Source organism: Natrix helvetica, assembly GCF_964273705.1.
Source record: "Natrix helvetica genome assembly, chromosome: 2".
Taxonomy (NCBI): Eukaryota; Metazoa; Chordata; class Lepidosauria; order Squamata; family Natricidae; genus Natrix; species Natrix helvetica.
The window spans coordinates 114,353,225-114,359,224 of NC_138552.1; positions in this window are offsets into that span (position 1 = coordinate 114,353,225).

Below are 6,000 nucleotides of genomic sequence, written 5' to 3' on the forward strand. Positions count from 1 at the left end.
AGGAGGAAACAAAGCATTATTTAGATGGAGATATCTTAAGGCTAGAGAAATGACTTCAATTGGAATATTGTACCTGGTCCCATAAAATGAAAGTGGAGATAGGGAGGGAGATGGAAAAGCAGTGATGGGAGGGAGACAAAGAAAAAACAGAGTTGCAAATTGGCATGTAATCCTGAACATTTTTCAGGCGACAAAACAAAGGAAGGGGTTATCAGTTTTTCTTGAAAAAACAATTTCTTTTCAAAATTATTTGGCACCAATGAAGCCCTATTTACATTACTAAGTGGTGGTTTGGCAGAACAATACTCATTAAATATCATTCTAATATTACTTCCCACTTTTAGCTTTGGTCATGACCACCAATGATGCACAATCCCTGGAAGATCCAAAAAGCCAATGCAGCTCTTAGTATAGGCTATTATCTAGGAATAATTCCTAATGAATTATAACATTGATTTTAACCAAAAGAAGTTAGATAATTTTGCACTATAAAATTACAGGTAAACCATTATACCAATATCTGCAAGCATCTTTAAAAATGTGTGTAGCAGTGATGTGAGGGAAACCAGAAATCAATTTTGGGGGTCAAATTGCACTTCTTAGGTTCTACATAATCAGTTATGCTATTAAAATCAGCAAGATGGCAGAGCAGTGTTTCTCAACTTTGGCAACTTTAAGATATGTGGACTTCAATTCCCAGACTTCCCCAGTTTGCAATGATAAGAGACTTTGCACATTTATTTCTTGTAGATATTTGATATTACAGTATATTATTTCAAATTCCACATTGTATACATTTCTTACTATTCCTTTAATCTGTTTTACCTATATTTTATCTTTTTCTTACTGTTTCTCTATTCATATAATTCTGGTACACGATCATATGGATTGTTTATTACATAATTTGTTTTTTAGCCTTCCTTCCTTCCTGCCTTCCCTCCCTCCCTCCCTTGAAAAATCTCTCTGTAACCTCTCACTGAGTTTCAGATTTGTCTTTGGCTCTTCCTTAGCTTGGGATGAACCCCTCTGCTTCCCTTGGGATGGAGGGCAGGTGTTGCTTCAGTCGAGCGCATGCAACCAAATTACAGGACCGTCTGTCATCTCTTATGGGAAATGAATAAGAGAGGGAGGCAGGGGCGGGGGGGGGGAGGCTGGAAGCCACTTCCTCAGAAAGAAAAGCAGATTGGTACTGATAGCAGAATGAAAACATGTCTCTTTAGTCCACAATCAGCTCCACCCCAAAATATTTCCTGAAATAGAAACATCATTGATACAGCCAGATGAAAACTGAGAAGAGGAATTGACTCAAGGAAAATACAGCTTGTGTTAGAGACTGTATCCCATGTTTCTTTCCATATACCCTATGTGTGAAAGCAAAGCCTGACCGTTGTCATGATTCTTTTGTGCTCTCTAACAGGCTTAAAATATCAAAAGAAAACCAATTTCAATCTATCTTTCTGTAAAAGCAATATTATAAACATATTATGCACCTATGATTTGGTCTTATAATTCAGAGAAAAGTCCCCTTTTTGTGTGTGTGGATTTTTTCATAAACATTACCCAATCCCTTCTTAATAAAATATGTCTTCAATTTCAAACTAACAGCCTATCTTCTAATAAAAAAATCCATTTTTCCCAAGTCCAACCTTATCAATGAAAAAGGGTAAAAATGAGTGAAAATATAGTGAGTAGACTAGTGCTTGATCACTTTATTCTCAATAAACTTGGGAAAATGTGCAAACAATCTTATTACTTTTAGTAGGAGTTAATTCTACAGGTCACATCATAAAGTGCAAAGTACTGCCACTCATGTTAGTAGGGAAAAAAGAAAGGGAGGAATAGCATGTCTACATTACTTTCCTTCTTGTTTATTCTTCATTTAATTGATATTGCTCACAGCAATGAGGAGGAAGTAATCCATTCTAGCCCATACTAGTAACTTCTTTGTGGTTGTGATGAAGGACCAAGAAATCTATAGATCGTATTAGGGTTTTCCAAGCAGCTCAGAACCCAGCCCAACACTTGAGATGTAGCCCAAATCCATAGTCTGAATGGGTTAAAAAGGCACTAATTATTTAATACAGGAAAGACATATACAAATTGCCACATCATTTTTATTTTCATCAGGATGAGATTAACATTTTATAAAAGTTTAGAACTATCATAACTTCTCAAATACAGAGGATCACTAGATGAAAATAAAAAACTAAGAATTTTTTGTATGGCTATGCTATTACAATCAACATCAGAAAAAATCCAAAATCAGGAATTTTGCAGCTGATATGTCAGAATATTTTAAGTAAAGGGACTGTATTGAATATTATGCAAATCATATAGATTTGTACTATTATGAATGTATATTGTTGTAAACATGCATGTTTGTATACATATGTTTGTGTACACTTCATTATACAGAAGTGTTTAAAAATGAAAAAAAGAAGGAAAAAGGAAAATAAATAGTAAAAAAGAGGACAGAAACATATTATAATCCATGTATCTAGTCTTTAAGAGCTGTATTTAAAGACTAGATATAAAGAGCCACTTTATAAATAGACAGAGACATTTCAGTCCTAGATTGAAATCCCAGTCTGGTCTGTGATAAATTTTTCTTATGTGTAGCAAAATAATTTTCTTGGCTCTACCTGATATTTGATCATCCAAAGTTTTGGTATACAGGTAATCCCTGAGTTATGACAGTTCAATTAGCGACCATTTGAAGTTATGCCCTAAATCCCCCCCCCCAAAAAAATTGACATGGTTACAAATTTTGCTGTACCACAGCAGTCGTTCACACTTACAAATGACCACAGAGGCTCTGCAACATTTGCCTTGGCTATTCCCTCCCTCCCCACTGGGTCTCTACAGGAACTAGGCCTGTGGATACTCAGTTTGCAAAGATCTAGGGAGCCTTCAGTTTCTTGGTCTCTGTCACTACGTTATTTTGGTTTGTCAATTGAGCCTCTATTCTGAGCTATACTGTAGAAATATTTTTCTTATCTGACAATGATTTACTTCGCATGCTTCTTAACACGTTTCTTAATACGTCACACATTCTTGTATCTTCCTTCTGATCTTCGTTTGCCTACTGGAGAAGGTGGGCGACAATTGCTCTTGCCAGAATGTAAGAATTTAGATAATAAGGTTTTATTTTTATTTCATATTAAAGTTGTTTTCATTAGAACATTTTCTCGGGTTGTTTATTTCTTATCAAGAGATACCCTTCTTGGAAGGGCTGGCGATCCGCACCTCAATCGAAGGTGGGGGGAAAATTCCCTTCCTTCACAGTCTCTTTGGTGCTTCAGCCCTTTAGTGCGTTTGCAGAGAATGGAGTCCTAAAGTAATGCAAGGTCACGTGAGATCAATAGCATGAGATTTTCACTACTGATCTCGCCTGATCTCAGGGTACTTTAGGCCTCTGTTCTCTGTAAATGGAGGTGTGGACAAGATCTGCAGCAAAAGCCTTTGCAAAAGGGGGGAAGGCCTGAAGTACGGAAGCCTTTCCTTCATTTGCAAACCTTTTGAAGTATTTGCAAAACTCCTTTGCTACCAAGAATGGAGGCTAAGAGGGGCATGCCCATCCCTCCGTTCTCATCGGCAAAGTCCTCCTCAAGCCCTTTGCTGATGAGAATGGAGGCCAGGATGACCGTGTGTGTCCCTCCGGGCTGCCATTCTTTCTGGCAAAGGCCTCCTCAGGCCCTTGGCCAAGGAGAACGAAGGCAGGACTGTTAAGTCCATCCCTCAGATCTTCTCTTTGGCAAAGGCCACCTCAAGCCTGTTGCTGATGAGAACGGAGGACAGCCACCTGCATCCCTCCGGGCCTCCATTTTTGTCAGCAAAGACCTCCTTCAGAGCTGAAGAAGTTTCTTGCAAAAGAAGAGAAACATCTTCAAAGAAAAACCAGAAAGTCCAGTTGCCTCCTGAAAAAGCACCTGTGGGACAATCATGACCTGAATGACTGAGAATCTCCCTAGACAATTTTTCTGAACATTTTCTGGAATTTCTAACAAACCTGAAAAATATGTTAAAGTAGTATTACGGTAATATTCCCTTAATTGTTGATTTAGTAACAGCTTAATAAATGTTCCAGATTTCTTGTGAATAACTAATATCCACCTTAACCTACTGTTTAAATATCTATAAAAACATTATACTGTAGAGTTAGAATTATCCAAAACACCTAAGTGTCAATTCAGGAGTTTTCAGTGCTGCTAATGCATCTGGATCAAATTGTGAAGTACATGGGATATACTTCAATTAACTAAATAATTTGAAAATTTACCACAACAATAAACTTTGATACAGGACACAGAAAATTGATAATAATATATAATGCACCATCAACATATAATAAACAATTTGTGTTAATTGCAGCAAGTGTTGCTAGTATCAGTTAAAATATTTGAGGAAATAGGAGTTATTCTTGACAAATTGCACAAGTCAATTAAATGGATAATGAAACAATTCACTTTGCAATGACCATGAATACTATGTGTGTTGTATCTGCCTTCAAAATCAGTTACTGTGTATGTCTCATTGAATAAGGTCAGAAAAAAAATTCAAAGACTTCTAGCAATATAAGAGTGAAATAAAGTATAATCAAATAAAATAAATATACATCTTGTACAAGTTGATAGGATCAGCAATTTTTCCTGTTCTCACAAATTCAGTAGCATCTATTATTTCCTGGAGGGATTATATTATCTAGATAAGCAACTTAAACATGGTGTAATCTTCCAAAAAACTATCTTATTTAAAATGTTTTTATTAATATTTTTATTACTATTCCTAAGTTTTGTAAAGTCAAACATAAAAAAGATTTATTTTATCAGAAATCATTATTTTGTCTATTGACAAACTATTGAGCTCTGATTAAAAACAAAATGATAAATCTTATCCATTCTATGTTGGTCAGAACACACGTAAAGTACAATATTGTGACATAGAGAACTTTAGAGATAGAGGTCATATAAAGGTTACGTAGAGGCCATGTGCAGCAAACTGCCACTCCTCAGTACCTGTTTACCTCAAATGTCTATGAGCTCACCTAATTAGCACCACCAGGAACCATCAAGATATGCGACACTCTACCCTGGCTGGGATGTTCTTAAAGATTGACAAAGAGAATACACCAATAACGATGCTGTTGCTAGTATATACCCTTTGCTGCTTGTTATAACTGTATAAAAAGCAATAAACTCTGCGAAGGCAGAGAGACATTTTGGATACCCTGCTATGACTGGTTTCTGAATCCATCAAGAACAAAAATAAAAAACTTTATATAATGCAGATATAGATTATCTTGCATAGATTTCAAACATTCCTTACTATTTTCCAAATTTTCTAGCTTTATTATTTAAATCTTTTTTCCATGAATGGTAATTTGTAATATGACTACAAATATATCTTAAAAGCACCCAAACATTAAATTCGCCAAGCAATGAATAAGTTAGGCTGGGATCAGATGAAACAAAGAAGTAGAAATCTTTTAAATCATATTTAATATTTAAATATTTTTAGCGAGATAGCATGGGGGAAACATTTTCACCAAATTGTCTTTAATTGCTACCTGGAAAGTAAAAGGTAACAGTTATTCTTATTGTACAGGTATTGATTAAACTGAACAATTTCAAATTGGAGCTTTTTATAATGAACTCTTATTATTCTAAGTAAAAAGGATATATTATGAAGAAGAGGCGTAGATCATATGTATATTACTGATACTTCAAAATTTACTAGAGGCATTTTAACTTTGACTAATAAGTCTTAAAAACTGTTGTAGAACAAATACTTTCAAAATAGTCATGACGACCGCCATATTTAAAGCGCTCCATGGCATAGGGCCCAGTTACCTGCGGGATCGCATCCTCCCACATACATCCCAGCGGCCAATTCGCTCTCACAGAGAGGGGCTTCTCCTGGTGCCGTCCGCTAGGCAATGCCAGCGGGCGACGCCAAGGAGTAGGGCCTTCTCTGTGATGGGCCCAACCCTCTGGAATGACC